Source organism: Pristiophorus japonicus, chromosome 12, assembly GCF_044704955.1.
Source record: "Pristiophorus japonicus isolate sPriJap1 chromosome 12, sPriJap1.hap1, whole genome shotgun sequence".
NCBI classification, from domain to species: domain Eukaryota; kingdom Metazoa; phylum Chordata; class Chondrichthyes; family Pristiophoridae; genus Pristiophorus; species Pristiophorus japonicus.
The window spans coordinates 10,531,976-10,559,104 of NC_091988.1; positions in this window are offsets into that span (position 1 = coordinate 10,531,976).

The following is a 27,129-nucleotide window of genomic DNA, read 5'->3' on the forward strand; positions in this document are numbered from 1 at the left end:
ACTTCGGCTGGACACAATCCAATCATAACGATTATAGATTACATATAGGTTTCTTTAACCCAATAGAATTCCCCTGATACCTCAGGGGCTGTATGTTCGGTTTTTGTCAGCTCGGGCTGATTAATGACCTCGTTATGTGAGGCAGGTTCTCCCCTTATCTCTGTTCCTCGGGGTTCGGCTGTGTGAAGTCACTGATTATACCAGTGTACTATAATGGTTCATTATAATTATCTTGTATCCAAGGCATTCCTGGTAGTGGGCCTCACAGGGTCATTGCTCGGTCATTGCTCGCTCAGCCCCAGTTCATTACTTGACTAACGGGGTTCCCATCATGCTTGGGCAGCCATTTTATATGTGGCCACTTTAAACTTATATGAGTTTAGATATATTCAGCAGGTGCCGAATGCCTACAACACACGCCAGACAGGAACTTTAAATTATCTTGGGGTAAAAGGATTTCCTGTGCCATTGCTCACAGTGAGACAAAGGATAGTTTTATAACACGAGTTTGCTAATCCACAAATAACCTTCCCACTTCCAGAAGAGCCAGAGAAACACCATCTTATCTAGTAGAGTTTCTCTTGCCCGTTCTTTCTCTCTTTTCCTTCCACCTCAATAAGATCCCTCTCTCTCCTCTTTAACAGGATTGATCTCTCCTGACCATTGCTTGAATGGGTATATTGTTCGCTCCTCAACCCCCGAATGGAGGTTTCTGTCATTCTTCCCCTCTCTTTCTCTTCTCGTTTTATCTTTCTCTTTCTCCCTCCCACACCTCTCTCTGCCGCCTTCTCTCAAATAGGTCACTTCCCACCTCCATCTTCCTTGACAGCATCTGCCTCATAAATAGCTTTAATGCATTACCTTTTGTCTATAAGACTTCATGCAGGGATATCCATCTATTTGCTTTTATAATTGAACCTGATTGACAGATTAAGAGGACTACAATTGAAAGACCATAGCATAAAATATTTAGACAATGGCCCGGAATTCGCTGCAATGGTGTTATTGGCGTTGAACGGCATAAGTTCATATGTATGTCACCTGTATAGCTCAGAGATATGGACCATGTACAGTAGACACCTCAAGTCGCTGGAGAAATACCACCAACGATGTCTCCGCAAGATCCTACAAATCCCCTGGGAGGACAGACGCACCAACGATAGCATCCATGACCAGGCCAACATCTCCAGCATTGAAGCACTGACCACACTTGATCAGCTCCGCTCAGCAGGCCACATTGTTCGCATGCGAGGCACGAGACTCCCAAAGCAAGCGCTCTACTCGGAACTCCTTCATGACAAATGAGCCAAAGGTGGGCAGAGAAAACGTTACAAGGACACCCTCAAGGCCTTCCTGATAAAGTACAACATCCCCACTGACACCTGGGAGTCCCTGGCCAAAGACCGCCCTAAGTGGAGGAAGTGCATCCGGGAGGGCGCTGAGCACCTCGAGTCTCATCGCCGAGAGCATGCAGAAATCAAACGCAGGCAGCGGAAAGAGCGTGCGGCAAACCAGTCTCATCCATCCCTTCCCTCAACGACTATCTGTCCCACCTGTGATAGAGACTGTGGTTCTCGTATCGGACTGTACAGCCACATAAGACTCATTTTAAGAGTGGAAGCAAGTCTTCCTCGATTCCGAGGGACTGCCTATGATGATGATGTGTAACTTGCATCACGATTTGTTGCAGCACTGATTAGAATACACCGTAGTGAGCAACACAGTGAATCAGAAGCAGGGCAGCCAACATCCGATACAGTCATTTAGGGAAACTGGCATTCAGGAATATTGAAGACGTTTTTCCTGTAGCTACACAAACACACTATATAGATATATTTTTAAAGAAAACTGTAGTATGAATGCAGGAATTGCTATCATACTCAGCTGTAAATGTTTTATGTGACGCCAAAACGACTTTTATCTTATAAATGATTTGAATTGTTATCCACTGAGCACCTTTTTGCTGATACGACATGACATTCTGAAGCTGTAAAATCCATTTGCTCAACGAGGTTTAAATCTTAACTAGAGAATGTTGGACTGATCGACAGTGACATCAGTCTCTGTGAAAAATGGGCAGCTGCTTGTGGCTGTTGATATTCCTACTTGGGATAAAAGCTCATTTTCAATTCCCCCGGTGTTGTCACTCTCACACACTCACAATTTTGAAAATACCACAAACGTTACAAACTGGACAAACCCGGAAAGGGAATACGGCTAACTTCAGTTTCTCATTGCATCTGGTGGGTGGTTTTAGCGAGGGCATACTTCCTGCATCATCTCCAGATGTATAGTTTAACTTTTGCCCATGTTATTACTTAGAGATTTTAAATATATGTGGGGATGTTGATTCTAAACGCTATGACTACAAACCAGGGGCTGCATTTTTGGTTCTGGTCATGTCGGGGGGGTAATGACGGCGGGATGGTACAGTTTGCGCCGGGAAATGGTTTGCGTCCTCAGCCTCAAAATTCATCAGCTGGGCCCTGAGTGTGGGGCGGAGCGCTGAGGGAGACGTTGCACACCTCTTTTAGGGCGCTAGTCCGGCTGACCAACTGAAAATCCTGAGCTAAAGAGCCAGCCTTGGACCTCCCGAGAGAAGCTTGCTTGAAGAAAAAAAAAATCTGCACAAAACACATTCTCAATACCCTGACCATCCCACATTAGGATAAATCGCAAAAATAAAATAAACAAAACGATCACTCTTGCCTCATTCATTACTTACCTCACTCACCGCCGCCGGGACCGCTCTGACCCCCTGGTTTTCCAGGCGGTCCCACTAGGGGGCGCTAGAGGCTCGGCGACTCAAAACCGAAGCGCAGTCGAAACCGGTGGCGTTCCACGCCGGCTCGACTTCCCCTGGGCGCTGCTGCTCCGTGCCCCCGCAAAACCGGCAACTACTTTCATGGTGGGGCGCTACAAGCTGGCCGCACACCCGGAAACCATTCCCGCCGCCATTGCCGCCCGTCCGGGGAACTAACAGGGGCGGCAGAAGACTGAAAATCCAACCCAATGACTTACATTTATTCAACACCTCCTTGATTCTCTCACATTCGTGTCTCAGCGCTTTAAATTTGATTTATGAGACTGGGTCAGCGCTGCCTTTTCGGATTGATCCTGTGTGCACTGTGTGGATAAGGAGGCATCGGAAGCAGCCATCTTGAATAAAGACATAAATCACGCTGCTGTGGGGTCTAAGTGGTGGCATTGTGAACAATGGATTTACACCCATCAATTCACAATCGCCATTGATTTTAATGGGCGAGCGGTGCTATGATAATTAGCTGTTCAATTCTTTTGGCAATGGTCTTTGTGGAGCAGTGCAACAGTCCCAGAAAATGATGGGCGGGTGTAAGTAATTGCATAAGTCAGTCACATCATAACTTCCTGGGAATTTCTGCATCTACTAATAATGGCGTATGTCATAGCTGCACCGTGCATAGATTTTCATGAAATTCAGGCCCCGATTTTGTGGAGTGTAATGACAGCGAACTGTCAGCGTTCACCGTCATTACCCCGCTGAAACTGACTGCAACTCTTAGGTTTAGCATCATCATCATCATAGGCAGTCCCTCGGAATTGAGGAAGACTTGCTTCCACTCTAAAAATGAGTCCTTAGGTGGCTGAACAGTCCAATACGAGAACCACAGTCCGTGTCACAGGTGGGACAGATAGTGGTTGAGGGAAAGGGAGGGTGGGACTGGTTTGCCGCACGCTCTTTCCGCTGCCCGCGCTTGGTTTCTGCACGCTCTCGGCGATGAGACTCGAGGTGCTCAGCGCCCTCCCGGATGCACTTCCTCCACTTAGGGCGGTCTTTTAGCACTTGCGCATCTAAACGCATAAATCCTGAAGTTTCGGGTCAGTCATTCACTGCTCCAACACCGACTGTGCTGTGGCATCCCACCGCATCTCACCCTCCCCCCACCCCGTTCCCGTCCCCCCCTCCCCCCCCCACCCGCCCCATAACCGACAATCAATGGAACCGATGAAAACTTGAGTTTTTCTGCTGTAATATCACTGTTAAATACCCCATGAAATGTTAAGCTTTGTTGGAATAGGTGTAACTGATGTTTTAACAGCATATTGACTGCCGAACAATCTCTCTGGCCCTGAAAAACGATTTTTTATATTTGTGGAATGTCAATTTTCTCCATTATGATAAAAATGACAATAATTTTTTTTAAATAATTAAAAAAAAAAGTTTCTTCAGGATATTTCAGCTTCCCCATGTGTATATCCCAATCATTATTTCACTGTCTGTAACATTTAAAAAAAAAAAAATTGAATCAGTGCTTTTCATTTCCTGGTTTGCCGTCTGTGAGAATTCTTCAATGTGTTTGGCTGCTTAGGCAGCTTGATGCCATCACTGCTGCACTATGCTAGCAATCCCCTATTCGCAGCACTAGAATTAATCACACATTGAGAAACCTAAAGTTTTCACCACAGTGATCCCGAGATCTCCGTGAGCAGTTTTCCCGAGGTCAGTGGTGATCGATGTTCCATTGCCGCTGACTGCAAACTATGGGCCATTGTGTAGCCCCATTGATAACTCTTCCAAATCTTATGACTGGTAGGGGAAAAAAATGAGATTACCATGGATGATGTAGGATGAATATTAATGTAACAGAATTAATATTGCTGGTTACACCTGCAGGAAAGAATATAAATTCAAACTTTCCTGCCAAACGGAATTTAAATATTTAGTTATCTAAATTAACTCTACATGTGAAGGATTACACTAAATCAACAGATTAAACTTGAAATCTTACCAAAGAAAAGGGACTGTTGTGTGCTGAGTTAGATGATGTTTGAAGTCCAAGGGCATCACTTTAACCCATTGTATCACCAGTCCTGTTAAAAGGTGTTTAAATGAATCAATCATTCCAGTGAAAGTGTTCAGTGTGCTGCATTATGCCTTGAACAGGGTTTTTTGGCATTGATGGGGCTGTTGAAAGTCTGGGCTTTTAACAGCCCAGATTAAACCACTGTGATGAGTGCATCTATCCATAATGTTAGGGTGCACAGTGTGAAGTTTTAGCAAATTTAAATCAATCAAATCCACCCAAAATGTTTGTCTTAATTTTATTAACTGATTCAGAAAAGAAATAACAGCATCATTAGTGACTACAACAGAAATAAAGTTCAGATATTAAATAATTTGAAAGCAAAGCTAAAAAAGCCATCACTCTAGATGTTCATTAGATGGTTGTTGTTTATCATTAAAAGACCAGGGGCTGAAATTCAGCCTCGCGATAAGGCCTCCAGCCGCTGGAAAGTGGCTCCCATGGAGCGGTGTTGATTAGCCGCCGGTTTTTCATCGAATGGCCGCCGTTCACAACATTCTCCAATGGGGTTTTTCTGGCGGTGACCATATCCGCCCCACTCCCCCCACTTCCACCCCGCTGCTGCCAAAGCCTCTTAAGTGCATCATCAAAGCGTGCACCGCTGATGTCCCGCCCCGGAAGTGAAATTCAGCAAGCAAAGTCTTCGGCTCCTGACAGCTTTTTCTGTCAGTACACCGTGTTTGAAATAGCGATGTGGTCGCCATTAAAGGGGAGAGCACATTGCTGCGGTCGCCTTCTTATTTTTTTGTGTTGGCCGACTGCCAGGGTTAGTTAAGAGGGAGGGGGGGTTAGTTAAGAGAGGGGAGGTTAGTTAAGGGGTTGTTAGTTAGCCGGCCCCCTCTTGGGTGCCAGGCCGCTGGCCTGTTTGAAACCCTCCCTGGTGGCCCAGTGGACCTAACTTAAAAAGATGCAGATTTCGCAGTTGGCCTCCCCTTTAACTGAAGGGGAGGGACATTGTGACGCGTCAGCGCGATGATATCACCAGCCCGGCACTGATGACTAACAGCAGCGGAGAATCCATCCTGCATCCACTTCCGACCCCATCATGGCCGACTTCCGCCCTCCTCCGTCGTCGTGCTTCGGTTTCAGGTGGTTACCATGGCTTCCTCGTCCTCATCCTCCTCCTCCTCCTCATCATCTGCATCTTCCTCATCTTCATCAGCCACTTTCACCTCAGGTGGGTATTCTACTATGAGCTGCTGCTGCCCCATGATCGCTAAGTTATGCAGCATGCAGCACACAACAGTGAAATATGGCAGATATAATGCACTCGCGTAGGATGAACTCATCATGGGTGCTCCCAGGGTATCTCGCATCAACTGACACGATGCGTCACACACGAGCTGCACATTAATGGAATGGAAGCCTTTTCTGTTCCTGTACATCTCGGAATCCTTCAAAGGTGCTCGCAAGGCATTGTGGGTACAATCAATGCAGCCCTGTACCTTTGAGAAGCCAGCAATCCTGGTGAAGCCCACAGCCCTGTCACGCATTGTCTGGGCGGTCATGGGGAACTTTATGTAGCCATTCCTCCGGGCATATAGTGCAGCAGTCACCTGCCGAATGCAAATAGGTGTTGCATGTTGAGAAATGGCGCACACATCCCCAGTTGTGGCCTGGAACGATCCAGATGCATAGAATGAAAGTGCAGCTGTAACCTTCACTTCAACTGACAAAGCAGACCTCCTGACGCTTCGAGGTTGAAGGTCTGCTTTTACTAACTCACAGATCTCGGTTACAACTTCTTTGCAGAAACGCAGCCTCTGACACAGTCTGCATCACTCAGGTGCAGGTATGAACTCCTGTCTCGATATACCCGATGTGGGTAAGGCCTCCTACCCATCATCCTATGGGCTCTGAGGTTCCTCGTGCGATGACGTTGAATCAATTGTCTCCTCCTCAGCACCGTCATGCAGAAGGCTTGCATGAGGTATGGCATTGTCAGTATTGTCGCCATGATTAAATTGTAGCTTTGCAAGAAGCTCAAAACGGCAGGCAGGACAAGTTTCTTTGTTGTCTCTCTCCCCAAGGTCGATGACCTAGTATGGACCACACCCAGATCTGAGCATGTGCAATTGGCTTCTTTACATCAGGAAATACCCACCCCACTCACCCACGGGCTTCATTTAATGCTGTTTGCCGCTTAGTGGTATAGTGTAAGGGTTCTCATCCCTTCAGGTCGGCTTCCAACCCTCTCCCTCTCCCTCTCCATCGCCCCCGGGCATCATTTGATGCATAGTGGTATAGTGTAAGGGTTCTCATCCCTTCAGTTCAACTTCCACAACCCCCACCCTCCCTGGGCTCCTTTTCAAGCCAAGCCCCAAGCCCGTGTCCGGGCGAGGGACTGACTCTGCCGGCCAACGCTCTGACCCTCGAGTCCGGTTTGGAGATGTTCGGTGGTGGCGTGATACTTAAAAAAAATCCAAACTTAAAGAATTGCATGAAACTTCCACTTTCTGCGTTTTCAGTTTGAAAAAATGAAGCTTCATGATGACTATTTATGTGTTCTTGACTCCCTCCAAAACGTCGCCCAAAAACAATGGCGTCTTTCTGCGCCGATTTATTGATGTGCGCTGGTTTTTCTTAAGTGCCCAGAAGAGTTTTTGGGAGTGGTCACATACGCCGTCCTGGGATAAATGTAAGTTGGCCAAACTTGCTTAATTGTGAAAAACTGGCGCAGACACCTGGTTACGCCCCCTATAACGCAAAAAAAAAAACGAACCTAAAAAAAATCGTAACTAACTGAGTTACACTGGCGCACAATCTTTCGGGAAACTTGGTTTTTAAATTTAGGCCCCAAAAAAGCGGCGCGCGCCAAAAAAAACGGTGCAAATCACTGGGGGAAATTGAGCCCTCTGTTATTAAAAATTTTCCCCTTACCCCAGTGGCTGAATCGTAAAAAGGTCGAGTTTAACCCCATTTGCCCAATGGGAACGCTGTGGACAAGGGGGAATGGCAGGGATTCAAGTTACCTTCCCGACACATTCCCACGCTCCCACCAACTTAACGTACACGGGAGGGCCATCTACCATGGACAAGTGGGGGCCTACTTTACCTGCGAAAGTTGTGACCCGAACTTGACATCATGGGAGGCCCGCACGTTGCCGTACCTGCCAACAGCACTGGGTGGGAGGCAGCAGAGTGGCCTGTGTAGGCAGGGATAAGTTTTATGGACTGGAACCTCCATTTTGTTTGCATGCTTAACGTCCATTTAAAGCCCATTTTACCGTTGAACTAACGTATAATGCCCATATATCGCCCATTCTGGCACAAAATGGAAACTGACGGGCTTTTTTAGGAGACTTATTGCCGAGCGTTATTTTCCCAATGGGCTTAACGGCGAGAACAAATATCACCGCCCGCCCACTTTTTTGGGGCGGAATCAGCAGAATGGGCGAATTCAACGCCCATATTCTCGCCCAGCATTACTTTACTCACGGAATTAACGCTGAGATTCAATATTAACGCCCGCCCACTGTTTTTTGTCGTAAAGAGCATGTTTACCCAAACTAGCGACCATGGAGATCGCCCATCTGCAATTTCACCACCTCGCACACATATCGCCCACAATATCACTCGCTCAAAGAAAGCACCCACAAAAAGTGGAACTAACCGCAACGAGCGCCAGCGGTGTGGCTGGCATTTGTTAATTCCAACTCTTACGTGAGGAGCTGGTATCTGAAAGATTTGACTGAAAGAGCGCTGATATGAGTGACAACGCTGACACACTGCTGTGTGTGTGCAGCTCAGACATCACCTTGGTGCCAGTTAAAGTTTACGTTGATTGATGTTAAGCTGTATTTAACCCTTTCATGGTAAGGAATCACCCGTGTGTAATTGTCCAGCTATCTGAGACAATGCGTAACAACGTTATGTTCAATAACAAAAGTTTAACACCAACATTGGTTTGAAATCATAAGTATCACAGCCAATAATACCCAACCTCCGCTCACACCCCACTTTTTCCACCATTGACATCAATCACATGTTCAACATGTCCAGCAACACAGAATACAAAGGCAAAGCAGGAGCGTGGTCCCCAACCCCCATACATTGCAACAAATTGCATACATCCAGATGGAGATATAACACAGCCATCACCTGCACATATGCACCTCACTTTCCTTGCCCCCTCTCCTTCTCCCCACCTCGACCCCGTCATCTCCTTGCACCACGGTGCCTGGCCGAGGAGCACCTCGGGTGGTGCCTCATTGGGGGGGAGGAAGGCAGATGCAGTGATTGGACAGGTACGGGAATGGGGGGTGCTGAGGGGGCAACATTCTCTGATGCAGAAGCAGGATCTTAGTCATTGCACTCATCTGTCGTTCGCAGTGATGGTACGGGACCTAGGGGTGGAGTGCTGTGCTCTGGGACCACTGGGAGGCCTGTGGCAGCAGTGTTCCTGGCTATCGCATCCAGGGACTCCGCCATGCGCGGAATGTACTCGGTCATGGTGGCCAGGTGTTGGGATATGCCCCCCAAAGCTTTGATGAGCTGGTCACCAATGTCTACAGTCCTCCTGGACAACTGTATCATCTCCCTGCGCTCGTGGAACAGACTTGCCGCGTCCACGAGTCCTTCGCAGGGTCGGCGCTGTCCTGGGGACAAATGGGGTGCCCTGTGGAGAGGTGCTTGGGGCCGACAGCTCCAGAGTGGAGGTGGGAATGTCCGGAGGACCACTAGATGACCTTGGGGTGCAATGGGTTCGGGAGCGTGGCGATGCAGGTTCTTCAGTCTGCGCTCTGACCTGTCGAGAACAGACCCAGCGGATTGACGGGTGACAATCGGAGCCCCTCAGCACCAGATGTAGTCGGATCATCCGCCGACTCCTGCCCCGCGACCCCACCTTCTGGCCTCTGTGGCCTTGCCTTGAGATGCGCTGCTGGCTGAGCTGCAAAACACAAATGAGGTTATTGGAGGAGAAGGGGGTGCTAGGGTGACAAGGTGAGTCCAGCGCTACACACAGCATATGCACGACAAAAGCACCACCGCTCTCAAAATCATCGCAGACATCACATTTCATTACCATCAACACATTGTGCATTGCAATGATTTTCATTAGACCAGCATTATTTCTATGACACTTTTGGAAATCAGCTATCATATATGATTGGTCGGATATGAGTTGGTGTGGCATCTATTGACTGTCCATTACTCACGTGGCATCACTTCAGGGTCTGCAGATATGTCCGTGGCTGTCCGTGGCTGCTTCCCCACGAGTGCGAGCACTCACTCCTCAATCTCTGTGATGTCGCTGGGGACTGGTGGCCCCCCACCCGTTCGCCTTTGCCCGGACCTCATCGTCGATAGCTTGTTCTGTAAAAGGTGACGGGATGATATGACGTGAGATCATTGCGTGATATCATTGCTAGGTACTGTCACAGAGACTGATACAATACATAACCGACAGATGTAATCATGATTATTATGATTATTATCCTTCTTTACCTAAAGACCTACACTGTGACCGCAGGCTTGAAGTAAAACATTCCCGGTAAAAGTGAAAGACCTCACATCTGCTGATGATCACTCATGACTGTTACAAATCAAATTATATAAATACATAAGTACATGTAAATCAATGTAATAATTACTCTTGCGGATCCCACAAGGTCGTTCCATCGTTTGTGACATTGGTTGCCCTCACGAACCTCGTAGGTCGCCGAAGAGACCACCTCTGCTATCTCGGTCCATATCCTCTGGTAGGCCTTTAGGGTGGGCTTCCCACGCCCTCCCTGTTCAAATCACGCTAGCATGACTCGACCTCCTGCAGGAGGGAGGCATTTGCCTCGTCCGAGAACCTCCTCGCTCTTTTGCGCCCTCCAATGTGTCCCTCTCCCACCTCACTGCTCTCTCCAGCGTCAGTCTCCACAGCGTGCTGTGATGCCTCCTCCTCTCCCTCCATTCGGCAAATTCAGTCAAATATGTGGCTGGTAACACCTAATTTTTGTTTGCCTACTTGCTGTGAGGCTCTAAAGTCTCCCTCCTTCCTCCCACAGCAGCCACACCACACCCAGCCACACCTTCAGTCCCTCTGAGCTCCCTCTCTCTCTGTCTCCTCTTCTGCGCATGTCATGATAACCCTTGACCTCCAGAATCGTGGGAATCGAGCGTTGCCATGCCGTTGCTAAGGACGGCCACACTTTACGGCAGAAGGTCAAAAAAATTTAACGCTACCGCCCATTTTATATCGCTCGCGGTAACGCCCATTTTCAAAAATGGAAACTAGGTGTTTTGAGAATGGGCGAGAAACCGGCGATCTGAAAACTCTTTTTTACCGCCGATGCCAGAAATATCGCCCATTTTTGGGCAATAAGCACAAAAGTGGAGGATCTACGAGGATTAATTGGGCCGTCCCAGACCTGGCTTTCCCTGTCCCTCTCACTATCGGCAGATCTTTGGAAACTTTACCCCACAGCACTAATCTTACATCAGGGACCATTCCATTGGGTCTTCGGTGGGTTAGGCATCTCGCCCGATTTCCTTCTCCGCCCACTGGCTACGATGCCATCCCCCAGCCCTCTGTCTGGGTGGGAGACAATGCAGATGCAGTCAAATGAGACCTGCGAGTTAAAATGACCTGTGCCTCATGCTGTTGAGTCCTTGGGGAAGTCCTGTCCAGTCCCGTATGGCTCAGAGACGTGGACCATGTACAATAGACACCTTAAGTCACTGGAGAAATACCACCAACGATGTCTCCGCAAGATCCTATAAATCCCCTGGGAGGACAGACGCACCAACATTAGCATCCTCGACCAGGCCAACATCCCCAGCATCGAAGCACAGGCCACACTCGATCAGCTCCGCTAGGCAGGCCACATTGTTCACATGCCAGACATGAGGCTCCCAAAGCAAGCGCTCCACTCGGAGCCAAAGGTGGGCAGAGGAAACGTTACAAGGACACCTTCAAAGCCTCCCTGATAAAGTGCAACATCCCCACTGACACAATTGAGGAACAGTAGAGGACTTTTAAGGAGCTCTTTCATAATGCGCAACAAAAATATATTCCAGTGAAAATGAAGGGCGGCAAGAGAAGAGATAACCAGCCGTGGATAACCAAGGAAATAAAGGAAAGTATCAAATCAAAGACCAATGCGTATAAGGTGGCCAAGGTTAGTGGGAAACTAGAGGATTAAGAAAATTTTAAGCAACAGCAAAGAATGACTAAAAAAGCAATAAAGAAAGGGAAGATAGATTACGAAGGTAAACTTGCGCAAAACATAAAAACAGATAGTAAAAGCTTTTACAGATATATAAAACGGAAAAGAGTGACTAAAGTAAATGTTGGTCCCTTAGAAGATGAAAAGGGGGATTTAATAATGGGAAATGTGGAAATGGCTGAGATCTTTTTTGCTTCCGTCTTCACAGTGGAAGACACAAAAACCATGCCAAAAATTGCTGGTCATAGGAACGTGGGAAGGGAGGACCTTGAGATGATCACTATCACTAGGGGGGTAGTGCTAGACAGACTAATGGGACTGAAGGTAGACAAGTCCCCTAGTCCTGATGAAATGCATCCCAGGGTATTAAAAGAGATGGCGGAAGTTATAGCAGATGCATTTGTTATAATCTACCAAAATTCTCTGGACTCTGGGGAGGTACCAGCGGATTGGAGAGCAGCTAATGTAACGCCTCTGTTTAAAAAAGGGGGCAGGCAAAAGGCAGGTAACTATAGGCCGGTTAGTTTAACATCTGTAGTGGGGAAAATGCTTGAAACTATCATTAAGGAAGAAATAGCGGGACATCTGGATAGGAATAGTGCAATCAAGCAGACGCAGCATGGATTCATGAAAGGGAAATCATGTTTAACTAACTTACTGGAATTCTTTGAGGATATAACGAGCATGGTGGATAGAGGTGTACCGATGGATGTGGTGTATTTAGATTTCCAAAAGACATTCGATAAGGTGCCACACAAAAGGTTACTGCAGAAGATAAAGGTACGCGGAGTCAGAGGAAATGTATTAGCATGGATCGAGAATTGGCTGGCTAACAGAAAGCAGAGAGTCGGGATAAATGGGTCCTTTCCGGTTTGGAAATCGGTGGTTAGTGGTGTGCCACAGGGATCGGTACTGGGACCACAACTGTTTACAATATACATAGATAACCTGGAAGAGGGGACAGAGTGTAGTGCAACAAAATTTGCAGATGACACTAAGATTAGTGGGAAAGCGGGTTGTGTAGAGGACTCAGAGAGGCTGCAAGGAGATTTGGATAGGTTAAGCGAATGGGCTAAGGTTTGGCAGATGGAATACAATATCGGAAAGTGTGAGGTCATCCACCTTGGGAAAAAAAACAGTAAAAGGGAATATTATTTGAATGGGGAGAAATTACAACATGCTGTGGTGCAGAGGGACCTGGGGATCCTTGTGCATGAATCCCAAAAGGTTAGTTTGCAGGTGCAGCAGGTAATCAGAAAGGCGAATGGAATGTTGGCCTTCATTGCGAGAGGGATGGAGTACAAAAGCAGGGAGGTCCTGCTGCAACTGTATAAGGTATTGGTAAGGCCGCACCTGGAGTACTGCGTGCAGTTTTGGTCACCTTACTTAAGGAAGGATATACTAGCTTTGGAAGGGGTACAGAGACGATTCACTAGGCTGATTCGAGAAATGAGGGGGTTACCTTATGATGATAGATTGAGTAGACTGGGTCTTTACTCCTTGGAGTTCAGAAGGATGAGGGGTGATCTTATAGAAACATTTAAAATAATGAAAGGGATAGACAAGATAGAGGCAGAGAGGTTGTTTCCATTGGTGGGGGAGACTAGAACTAGGGGGCACAGCCTCAAAATATGGAGGAGCCAATTTAAAACCGAGTTGAGAAGGAATTTCTTCTCCCAGAGCGTTGTGAATCTGTGGAATTCTCTGCCCAAGGAAGCAGTTGAGGCTAGCTCATTGAATGTATTCAAATCACAGATAGATAGATTTTTAAGCAATAAGGGAATTAAGGGTTACGGGGAGAGGGCGGGTAAGTGGAGCTGAGTCCACGGCCAGATCAGCCATGATCTTGTTGAATGGCGGAGCAGGCTCGAGGGGCTAGATGGCCTACTCCTGTTCCTAATTCTTATGTTCTTATGTTATTATATGTTGGAAAATGTTGATTAAACATTGGCGATAATTGTCTATCTAAGATTAGCTAACCTCAACAATTCGTCAAGTCATTCAGCTCAATGTTCACCACCAGTGAGCGTCGTTTTTTTGGCGTTCGCTGATTGTTTTTGAGCAATTCAGAATTTGCAACTTTCCTCAAAGTTTGTGAGACAGCGGCAATTGTCAGCGCCAGATTTTTTGGCGTGGGTCTGGTTGAAAACTGGTTTCAGCGCAGTTTTTGGCTGTTTTTGTCCATTTAAGCGATTTTCCCCAACACAGATTTTTTTTAAGGATGGCGCAGAGTGGCCTTAAGCACCGATCAGAAAAACCCAATGTTAGGTTAAGAAAATCGTCGCTCAGGTCTGTATCGGAGCTGTTTCTATGCAGTTTGGTCTTGCTCATAAAAATAGTTTATAATGATCATGTTTAGTACGTTCCTTGCATTTCTTTATATTAAAGGTTACTTACTTATTCTGGTCTTTGGTCACCGCTCCCGGTCCCGCTTCATCCCCGGACCGATTGACCCCCCCCCCCGCCGCCGGTCCTACTGCAATCCCAGGCAATCCCCCCCACTCCCCTTCCCCTGCTCTCCCCCGGCCCGCTGCAAGCCCTGGCCGTGGAACTTCAACTCGCAGCTAGGGGGAGCTTCAGCCCTCAGTATGTCTCTCGTTACCCTGGCAACCACCCTCAGTGTGTCCCTCATTACCCTGGCAACCTCAGCTTTTGGTGCAGACTTGAAGCTCCACCCCCAGATTTAACTTTGAGTACCGCAGCGCCAAAATGAAATTTTTCTTTGCCGAAAGTTCCAACTTTTTTTGGGGGCGCAATTGGGCACAAACAAATTGGCCGTTAATCCTCCTGGGTGCCAAAAATCGGCAAAGAGGAAAATTGAGCCCATTTTGTTCATAAACAGGTGCAATGAGCTTTAATTTGTGGTAGCTGGGCATCTATTAACACCTGTCGTTAGTTAGACTTGCCCTTGCATGTTTATGACTGACCACACATTGGCCCAGATTTTGCAGTCAGCGGTGAAGGTATGGTGCTCGCTGTTCATTACTGCCTACAGACTTTTCGTGGGCTTTGAAGCAGTAACTTATGGGTACTAGAGATCCTGTTCAGCGCGGCGGCCTCTACAGGGGATCTGTGAGCAGATCAAGCAACTGTGCATCTCTTCAACCAATCAGATTGAATAATCCTCACTGAGCCACACAGAGTCTTAACCAGGAAGTATAAATTAGAATATTTAATTCATTGTAAAATCATGTACAGAAGCAAAATAAAGGTAAATTAAGACAGGATTAAGAGAGAGAGATAAAAGAGAAAGAAAGAAAAACATAAAAACATATTTTATTTTAATATTTGATTTCTTTTGTATCTCCAACAATAATTACATTCTGAAGGAATGAGACTCCACACTTGTTTTAATTTAAATTTTCAGGGCCAGAGAGGTTGTTTGGTAGTAATTAACTATTTGAGACTTTTCATGCGGTTAAAGGTTTACTTACACCTGAATGCACCAGCCCTAACTTTTTCTGATATGTTTAGTGGGTAACTAGTGGGTAAGTACAGCAACTACATGCCCTTAATATATTTAAATGCCGAATCTATCAGTGAGGTACCAGTGTAGCAAAGTGTATGGAGGAGCAGGGCAAATCGGACAGCAACTTCTGGATTTCCGCATTTAACTGCGCATGTGTGGACACTGGAAGTTGCTGTCTGATTTACTCCATAATAACGGAGAGCGCTGATAGCTGCACCATTATTCTCAGCACAAAATCCGGGTCAATAAGTGATTAGTGATGTTGGTTGAAGGAAAAATATTCACCAGAACACCGGAGAGAACTCCCCAGCTCTTCTTTAAATTATACCGTGAGATCTTTTACATCCACCTGAGAGTGGAGTCGGGGCTTCAGTTTAATGCCTCATCCAAAAGATAGCACCTCTGACAGTGCAGCACTCCATCAGTACTGCACTGAAGTGTCAGCCTGGATTTTGTGCTCAAGTCTCTGGAGTAGGACTGGAAACCACAAACTTCTGACTCAGAGGTGAGAGTCATCATCATAGGCAGTCCCTCGAAATCGAGGAAGACTTGCTTCCACTCTAAAACTTAGTTCTCAGATGACTGAACAGCCCAATACGGGAATTACAGTCTCTGTCACAGGTGAGATAGATAGTCGTTGAGGGAAGGGGAGGGTGGGACAGGTTTGAAGCACGCTCTTTCCGCTGCCTGCGCTTGATTTCTGCATGCTCTCGGTGTTGGGACTCGAGGTGCTCAGCGTCCTCTTAGGGCGATCTTTAGCCAGGCATTCCCAGGTGTCAGTGGGGATGTTACATTTTATCAAGGAGGCTTTGAGGGTCATGGGTCACCTGCGCATGCGCAGAGAGTTGGAGGGAGAGGGAGAGAGTGATAAGGAGCAGGAAAGCAGTCGAGGGCGTTTTGATCAGATCAGAAATTCAATAATTAAATAATATCAATAACAATAATAATATCAATAATAATAATACATATTTAATAAATAACAAATTATATATAATATAATAAATAGAAATGAGTCAAAAGAAGGTATGTAAGTGGCGGAATATTACGAAGGACGGGAGGTTGAGGGCGCCTGCCTTCGACGACACGGAGCAACCTGCCCCACTGTCAAACATCACCCAAAGCTGCTCAGATTTAACCAAGTGTGGCCGTGGAAAGCCCATCCCAAAGCTTTACAACAAGATATGGAATGAGATCGGGGAGGCTGTCTCCTCAACGAGTACAGTGCTACGAAGTGGAGACCGATGTTGTAAGAGGTGGGATGACCTGGTGAGGGTAGCAAGAGTATGTAATGATTTTATTTAAGCACCCCCCCATGTGCCATGTACCATGTAAATGTAGGTTCAGTGTCACACAGATGATTTTATTTATCCCAATTAATGTACATTGTAGATTGCTTGGAAATTAATGGTAGATTAAAATAAGGACTATTGTGTGTGTCTGTGTCTGTGTCTGTGTGTGTGCGATGTTAAAGGGATTGAAGATTTTTACTTTCATTTCTGCAGAAGAGATCTGCAATAGCAGCTGATCAGTGGCGAACGGAGCGGAGGACCCCCAACGCAAAAAGCCTTAATAGATATTGAGATCGTGCCCTGTCGCTGGTCTGGGATAGCAACCGTGCCACCACCGGCATTGGAGCTGACCCACCCACACAGGATGGTCAGTTCAATACAATCCTCAGTCTGTCTGCAATATGTAATGCAGTAACGGTGGACATTTAAGTAAGACTACGCTACATGACTGTACTCATGTACTCATGCAACCCTGACCGACCCCTAACCCTGACCCCTCCCCTGGTGCCAAGCACTTCAATGTTGTTTTGTACTTCCAGACTCAGAGGATTCAGACCACAGCAGACCGGAGCTCTCTGAGAGACCCACTGAGGATGAGCAACAAGAAGAAGAAGAGCTACTCATCGTGGAGCCGGTGGAGGTGGGGTGGAGATGGTGGAGGAGGAACAGCAGATAACAATTACATCTGAACCAGCTGGAACATCCTCCACCACCGACTTTATCCCCCCGTGTCTCCGAGTATTCTGCGGGACCAAGCGGTGCGCAGCAACGCACCCCCAGCTGCAAGACAGATAGGCGCGTACCAGGACATGGTGTGTCTGTCACAGGCCAGTGTCAGCGTAGGTCGAGAGCTGCTCAAGGCTATGACTGCCATAGCCGGAAACATCGACAGTCGGAGGATCTGTCACATCTGATCACCGCGATGGAGCGAACCGCCAACTCCGTCGAAGCCATGCGGCAATCGACGGGATCGGGACATGGCGCGGAATCCCCCCGTGTCATAGTAGTCGGGTCGACAGCACCTGAGGGTGGGGAGCTGCCAGGCCAGCAGCTTCCAGCCCTGAAGCCGTGCCTTCCGGATCACGAGCTTCTCCTGAGGCCCCATTTATTGCGCCTGCAATGTCTCACCCCCAACGACAGCAACAGCACTCGGGGTGCACTGCTGCACACCGGCCTGGTACCACCACGGGGAGGTCCGGGCTCAGGGGAAGTGGGAAAGGGAAGGGCGGGAGTAAGAAAGGAGGGGGAGTGGTGAGGGGAGGGGTGGGTGAGGTCGAGGTCCAGGACAGTGAATAAAGGGTGCTTTGTTGTTGGTGTTGTTGTTGTTCTAGTAGTTGTAGTTCTAATTCTGTATAGTTAATTGTTCATTGTTAATTGTAAATAGTTTAAGTGCTATTTTCAAAAGTTTATCTAAAGTTGTTAACATTTTTCAAAGTTATACAAAGTTTTATCAAGTTTTACAATTGTATATTTTTTCCTTTTTTTACATAAATGTTTCAATTGAATTTAAGCACACTCGTACAGTGTCAAACTTTTGGGGTAACAGTCATCAGGGTCCCACACACTGTCCATATTCAAGCAAAGCGTTCATTTATGAGCTGCTGGCGTATCAATTTTACAGTGGCATACGCTCCAGTGCTCTCCGCTGTTGTGTTGGGGGCGGCCGGGGGGGGCGGGGGGTGCGGTGCCATGGATTCATCGCGGAAATCCTCCTCTTCCTTTCCCCCCTCATCTTCCTCTTCTTCCTCCTCCGTCTCCTGCACTCTCTCCTCAGGTGGTCCCACAGTCCCCTGTGGCAATTCCTGTCCCCGCATGATGGCTAAATTATGCAACATGCAGCACACCTCTGTGAACTGAGCAACCTGCTCAGGGTGGTATTGTAGCCTGCCTCCCGAGTGGTCCAAGCATCGAAAGCGCTGCTTCAGCACTGCAATTGTCTTTTCGATAATATTACATGTGGCTATATGGCTCTTATTATATCGCTGCTCGGCTTCTGTCTGAGGGTTCCGCAGGGGGGTCAAGAGCCAGGTGGCGAGGCCGTACCCTTTGTCCCCCAGCATCCAGCATTTACCTTGTGGCTCAGACTTCAACAGGTCAGACACAGTGCTCTCCCGCAAGATGTGCGCATCATGGATGCTCCCTGGAAAGTTGGCATTCACTGCCATTATGCGCTGTGTATGGTCACAGACGAGCTGCACGTTGAGGGAGTGAAATCCCTTACGGTTTGGTACACCTCCACCTCCTGTAATGGTGCTCGCAGGGCAATATGGGTACAGTCAACAGCACGCTGCACCTTGGGGAAGCCGGCAATGCGTGCAAATCCCAAAGCCCTCTCACTCTGTGCCTCCTTGGTCATTGGGAAGTTTATAAATTCCATCTGGCGTGCATACAGTGCTTCGGTTACCTGTCGAATGCACCGATGAGAAATACGGCATATGTCTCCAGCTGATGCCTGAAAAGAGCCGGATGCATAAAAGGAAAGTGCCGCAGTCACCTTCACCTCGACAGAGAGCGCAGTAATGTTGGTGGTACTGGGCTGCAGGTCTGCCTCAATGAGCTGGCAAATCTCATTGATCACCTCTTTTCGGAAGCACAGCCTTCAAACACGCTGTCGATCAGTCAGGTCCAAGTATGAGCGTTTCTCCCTGAAAATCCATTGGGGTAAGTCCTCCTCCTCCTCATCAGTCTGCGACCACTTCGATTACTCTGATAACTCTGCTCAATAAACCTTCTTCCATCTGAATCCTGCATTAGAAAATTAGTCAGCAATACAGGCCGAGATAGTACAGGCCCTATTTCTCCAGAAATCTCCTGGAATGTCCTGAGATAAACTCAAGTGACTTTTCAATAAAAAGATAATCTCAAATGCCTTCCACCATCCAAATGTACTCCAAATGCCTTTGAGCATCAATATAAATATTGTAAATATGATAAATCCCACTGTAAAGTAAAGTATTCACCCCTGAATACTGTGGTGCAGCTTTTGATGCACAGTTCCCGATTTCAAAGTGGTGTCGGTACCGCACTCTCTCCAGGATGGTATGCAGTTCCAGCGGTATGGTATGACATGAAACTTGCACTTTTGGGCAGTATGCAGGCGGTTCTACATGGGCGGACGTTGTGCATACCATCCGGCGGTATGTCAATCATGAATCTTCCGCCGAGTTTTTTAACGAAAGTTGTATTTTTCGGCGGTAAGCAGGCAGTAGTGGGCGGTATCTCACTGAATTTCGGGCCCAAGGTGATTTCCGTTGACTGAGCAAAATTGCTTGTGTTAGAATTTACTAGAGGAGACACCACAAATGGCATTTCATTGTTTTCAGAGCTGTTTTGCAAAATGCATCGCTCCTTTGCGAATGAGCAGTGTAAATTTGGAAAGTTTCAGCCAAGAATTGTAATTGCGCCGTATTTCCGTGGAGATTCACGCGCAACCGGAATATGCCGGTTTTATGCCGAAACATCGTTACACGTGAAATTCCTCCAACCTTTCCACCACTTCCGAGATCCGTCCACTAAAAGCCCCTACTGCTCGTTTATATAGCTCCGCCCCCAGGCAAAAAAACAATTAATGTGAGGTTCCTGGATTTACACAATTAATGAGCTGGTGTAAATTTACGCCCCAAAAATGTAGGCAAAGCCTATCCTGACTTAACTGGGATTTCTGTAGTTTGATAACAAATTTCTTCATGTTTTTTTTGGGGGGGAGGGGGGGGTGGATCTTTCTTACTGAGGCCCTGCTACTTAACCAAAGTGCTGCTACTGTCAGTGTTCAGACCCCCAGCTCCACCATCAGTGCTCAGACCCCCAGCTCCACCATGTGAAGTACTAAGCAGCTGGAATGGCCCTCCCAATGGACATACCCATGTTATGCACAATAATACAGAGGAAGAGGAGCAGCAATGGCAAGATGCTGTGAGTGAGGTAGGTGCCTGTTTTACACTGTTTTTTATGTTCCGGCACAGGAAAGTTGGGCCGTTAGTTTTCCTCGGAAAGAACGGCGCTGAAACCAGCGTAAATGTTGGTGTAATTTTGGCGTTAGTGTGATCCAGGAAGTTCTGGCCCTGCGATCACAAGTGTGACAACAGTGATGAAAGTCGGTCAGTATCTGAGTGGGTGCCTTTCCGTTTCTCAGTTCTGATTTAATTGGCAAATGATAAACCAGTACAGTGGGAATAGTTGCTCGTGATGCCAGATTATCCATTCCCCAGTCTTATCATAGATTTCCCCTTGAACTTGGCTTACGATTTGCATTTTTCTTAGAATTCATTGAATTGCATAACTGCAGGAATGGCATTGTGGACATTACTAGCCTTGAAATCCAAAGAGAATTTAGCTACAAGATGTGGATACACCTTGTGTGTGATCCTCTCTATGTGATAATCTTCACCTATTGTGTGATATCTGAATAATCTCGAAACTTTTTAATCTCTGTATAAGCATGTCTATACCTTGCAGCTAAATATCAATAGGAGCGATACACAACATTGGTAAATTTGGAAGCGCTATCAATTGTGACCATTTAGGTTAAACCTGTGTGCCATGGGTTTGGTTCCCGGTCAAGTGCCCCCGTGTCAGTGCACGCCCAGGTTTGCTGGTGTCAAGCTATTGTTGCAAATAACATAATTTAAGGGCTAATACAAAAGCAAAGTACTGTGGATGCTGGAAATCTGAAATAAAAACAGGAAGTTCTGGAAATTCTCAGCACGTCAGGCAGCATCTGTGGAGAGAGAAACAGAGTTAATGTTTGAGGTCGATGACCCATCAACCTGAAACACGGGCCGCGAATTTGCTGACCTCGGCAGGTTCATGACGGACGACGTCGCTGGTGGGTCCCAGTCCCGCCTCTGTCTGCACCCCGCTCTGTAAAATGAACTTCCCTTGATTGGGCTTGTAAAGTCCGCTTGGCGCGTTTTCCGGTCAACCAGAGGAAGCAGGTCTGGTGACGTCACTTGATGACGCGTCATCAGCCGGTTTCCTTAAAGGGACCATGTCCAAATTTATTTTGACATTTGTGCTGTCAGTGTTCTCATCATCATCATCATCATCATAGGTAGTCCCTCGGAATCGAGGAAGACTTGCTTCCACTCTTAAAATGAGTCCTTAGGTGGCTGAACAGTCCCATACAAGAACCACAGTCCCTGTCACTGGTGAGACAGATAGTCATTGAGGGTAAGGGAGGGGGGATTCGTTTGCCGCACGCTTTTTCTGCTGCCTGTGCTTGGTTTCTGCACGCTCTCGGCGATGAGACTCGAGGTGCTTAGCGCCCTCCCGGATGCACTTCCTCCACTTAGCATGGTCTTTGGCCAGGGACTCCCAGGTGTCAGTGGGGATGTTGCACTTTATCAGGGAGGCTTTGAGGGTGTCCCTGTAACGTTTCCGCTGCCCACCTTCGCCTCGTTTGCCGTGAAGGAGTTCCGAGTGGAGCGTTTGCTTTGGGAGTCTTGTGTCTGGCATGCGGACAATGTGGCCTGCTCAGCGGAGCTGATCAAGTGTGGTTATTGCTTCAATGCTGGGGATGTTGGCCTGGACGAGGACACTGATGTTGGTGCGTCTGTCCTCCAAGGGGATACGTAGGATCCTGTGGAGGCATTATTGGTGGTATTTCTCCAGCAACTTGAGGTGTCTACTGTACATGGTCCATGTCCCTGAGCCATACAGGAGGGTGGGTATTACTACAGCCCTGTAGACAATGAGCTTAGTGGTAGATTTGAAGGCCTGGTCTTCGAATACCCTTTTCCTCAGGCTGCCGAAGGCTGCACTGGCACACTGGAGGCGGTGTTGAATCTCCTCATCCATGTCTGCTTTTGTTGATAAGAGGCTCCTGAGGTATGGGAAATGGTCCACGTTGTCCAAGGCCGTGCAGTGGATCATAATGACTGGGGGACAGTGCTTTGTGGCGAGGACAGGTTGGCAAGAGGACCTTTGTCTTACGGATGTTTAGCGTAAGGCCCATGCTTTCGTACGCCTCAGTAAATAGAAACATAGAAACATAGAAAATGGATGCAGGAGCAGGACATTCGGCCCTTCGAGCCTGCACTATCACTCAATAAGATCATGGCTGATCATTCCCTTAGTACCCTTTTCCAGCTTTCTCTCCATAACCCTTGATCCCTTTAGCCTTAAGGGCCATATCTAACTCCCTCTTGAATATATCCAATGAACTGGCATCAACAACTCTCTGCGGCAGGGAATTCCACAGGTTATCAACTCTCTGAGTGAAGAAGTTTCTCCTCATCTCAGTCCTAAATGCCCTACCCCTTATTCTAAGACCGTGTCCCCTGGTTCTGGACTTCCCCAACATCGGGAACATTCTACCCGCATCTAACCTGTCCCGTCTGGTCAGAATCTTGTAAGTTTCTATAAGATCCTATCTTATCCTTCTAAACTCCAATGTATAAAGGCCCAGTTGATCCAATCTTTCCTCATATGTCAGTCCGGCCATACCGGGAATAAGTCTGGTGAACCTTCGCTGCACTCCCTCAATAGCAAGAACGTCCATCCTCAGATTAGGAGACCAAAATTGAATACAATATTCCAGGTGAGGCCTCACCAAGGCCCTGTACAACTGCAGTAAGACTCCCTGCTCCTATACTCAAATCCCCGAGCTATGAAGGCCAACATACCATTTGCCTTCTTCATCGCCTGCTGCACCTGCATGCCAACTATCAAAGACCGATGAACCATGACACCCAGGTCTCGTTGCACCTCCCCTTTTCCTAATCTGCCACCATTCAGATAATATTCTGTCTTCGCATTTTTTCCCCCAAAGTGGATAACCTCACATTTATCCACATTATACTGCATCTACCATGCATTTGCCCACTCACCTAACCTGTCTAAGTCACCCTGCAGCCTCTTAGCGTCCCCCTCACAGCTCACATCACAATCCAGTTTAGTGTCATCTGCAAACTTGGAGATATTATACTCAATTCTTTCATCCAAATTATTGATGTATATTGTAAATAGCTGGGGTCCCAGCACTGAGCCCTGCAGCACTCCACGAGTCACTGCCTGCTATTCTGAAAAGGACCCGTTTATCTCGACTCTCTGCTTCCTGTCTGCCAACTAGTTCTCTATCCACGTCAGTACATTACTCCCAATACCATGTGGTTTGATTTTGCACACCAATCTCTTGTGCGGGACCTTGTCAAAAGTCTTTTGAAAGTCCAAATACACCACATCCACTGGTTCTCCCTTGTCCACTCTACTAGTTACATCCTCAAAAAATTCCAGAATATTTGTCAAGCATGACTTCCCCTTCATAAATCCATGTTGACTTGGACCAATCCTGTCACTGCTTTCCAAATGTGCTGCTATTTCATCCTTAATAATTGATTCCAACATTTTCCCCATCACTGATGTCAGGCTAACCGGTCTATAATTACTCGCTTTCTCTCGCCCTCCATTTTTAAAAAGTGGTGCTACATTAGCTACCCTCCAGTCCATAGGAACCGATCCCGAGTTGATAGACTGTTAGAAAATGATCACCAATGCATCTACTATTTCTAGGGCCACTTCCTTAAGTACTCTGAGATGCAGACTATCAGGCCTCGGGGATTTAACGGCCTTCAATCCCATCAATTTCCCTAACACAATTTCCTGCCTTATAAGAATATCCTTCAGTTCCTCCTTCTCACTAGACCCTCGGTCCCCTAGTACTTTTGGAAGGTTATTTGTGTCTGCCTTTGTGAAGACAGAACCAAAGTATTTGTTCAATTGGTCTGCCATTTCTTTGTTCCCCATTATAAATTCACCTAAATCCAACTGCAAGGGACCTACATTTGTCTTCACTAATCTCTTTCTCTTCACATATCTATAGAAGCTTTTGCAGTCAGTTTCTATGTTCCCGGCAAGCTTCTTCTCGTACTCTATTTTCCCCCTCTTAATTAAACCCTTTGTCCTCCTCTGCTGAATTCTAAATTTCTCCCAGTCCTCAGGTTTGCTGCTTTTTCTGGCCAATTTATATGCCTCTTCCTTGGATTTAACACTATACTTAATTTCCCTTGTTAGCCACGGTTGAGCCACCTTCCCCGTTTTATTTTTACTCCAGACAGGGATGTACAATTGTTGAAGTTCATCCATGTGATCTTTAAATGTTTGCCATTGCCTATCCACCGTCAACCCTTTAAGTATCATTTGCCAGTCTACTCTAGCCAATTCATGCCTCGAACCATTGAAGTTACCTTTCCTAAAGTTCAGGACCCTAGTTTCTGAATTAACTGTGTCACTGTCCATCTTAATAAAGAATTCTACCATATTATGGTCACTCTTCCCCAAGGGGCCTCGCACAACAAGATTGCTAATTAGTCCTTTCTCATTACACATCACCCAGTCTAGGATGGCCAGCTCCCTGGTTGGTTCCTCGACATATTGGTCTAGAAAACCATCCCTAATACACGCCAGGAAATCCTCCTCCACCGCATTGCTACCAGTTTGGTTAGCCCAATCAATATGTAGATTAAAGTCACCCATGATAACTGCTGTACCTTTATTGCATGCATCCCTTATTTCTTGTTTGATGCTGTCCCCAGCCTTACTACTACTGTTGGTGGTCTGTACACAACTCCCACTAGTGTTTTCTGTCCCTTGGTATTCTGCAGCTCCACTCATACCGATTCCACATCATCCAAGCTTTCTTACTATTGCATTAATTTCCTCTTTAACCAGCAATGCCACCCCGCCTCCTTTTCCTTTCTGTCTACCCTTCCTAAATGTTGAATACCCCTGGATGTTGAGTTCCCAGCTTTGGTCACCTTGGAGCCATGTCTCCGTGATGCCAATTACATCATACCCGTTAACTGCTATCTGTGCAGTTAATTCATCCACCTTATTCTGAATACTCCTCGCATTGAGGCTTAGAGCCTTCAGGCTTGTCTTTTAAACACACTTTGCCCCTTTTGAATTTTGCTGTAATGTGGTCCTTTTTGCTTTTTGCCTTAGGTCGACTATGTCCTGGAGTTCAGCCTCTGTGTGTGCGCAGACGCAGGCATCATCCGCCTACTGTAGCTCGACGACAGAGGTTGGGGTGGTCTTGGACCTGGCCTGGAGGTGGCCAAGGTTGAACAGCTTCCTACTGGTTCTGTAGTTTAGTTCCACTTCAGCGGGGAGCTTGTTGACTGTGAAGTGGAGCATGGCAGCGTGGAAGATTGAGAAGAGGGTTGGGGCGATGACGCAGCCCTGTTTGACCCCGGGTCCGGACGTGGATTGGGTCTGTAATGGATCCGTTGGTAAGGATCACGGCCTGTGTGTTGTCATGGAGCAGGCGGAGGATGTTGCTGAACCTTTGGGGGCATCCGAAACGAAGGAGGACGCTCCATAGACCCTCGCGGTCGACAGTGTCAAAGGCCTTTGTAAGGTAGAAGAAGGCCATGTATGAGGGCTGGTGCTGTTCCCTGCATTTTTCCTGCAGCTGTTGCGCTGCAAAGATCATGTCCGTTGTGCCCCATAGGGGACGAAATCCGCACTGCGACTCCGGAAGGAGCTCCTTGGCCACGGGGAGAAGACGGTTGAGGAGGACTCTTGTGATAACTTTCGCAGTGGCTGATAGGGAGATTCCGTTGCAGTTGCCGCAGTCAGACATGTTCCCTTTTTTAAAGATGGTCGCGATCACTGCTTCTCTGAGATCCCCCAGCATGCTCTCCCCCCTCCAGAGCCGACACCCCTCAGTGTTCTACAGCATTGAGGTACTGCACAAGGGCACAGAGAGTCATGGGAGTGCCTGGGTGCAGAAAGCAGGGAGGTCCTCTTCCCTTCCCATGGGCAGAGGAAACCTCTCCAGGAGCTCATCACAGCCTGGTTGCATATTTCACCGGAGGAGACAAACAGAGATAAGAACATAAGAAATAGGAGCAGGAGTAGGTCATTTGGCCCCTCGAGCCTGCTCCGCCATTCAATAAGATCATGGCTGATCTGATCATGGACTCAGCTCCACTACCCTGCCTGCTCCCCATAACCCCTTATCCCATTATCGCTCAAAAATCTGTCTATGTCTGCCTTAAATATATTCAATGACCCAGCCTCCACAGCTCTCTGGGCAGAGAATTCCATAGATCTACAACCCTCTGAGAGAAGAAATTTCTCCTCGTCTCAGTATTAAATGGGCCGCCCTTATTCTAAGACTATGTCCCCTAGTTTTAGTTTCCCCTATGAGTAGAAATATCCTCTCTGCACCCACCTTATCGAGCCCCCTCATTATCTTATAAGTTTCAATAAGATCATCTCTTATTCTTCTGAACTCCAATGAGTAGAGACCCAACCTACTCAACCTATCCTCATAAGTTAATCCCCTCATCTCCGGAATCAACCGAGTGTACCTTCTCTGAACAGCCTCCAATGCAAGTATATCTTTCCTTAAATACGGAGACCAA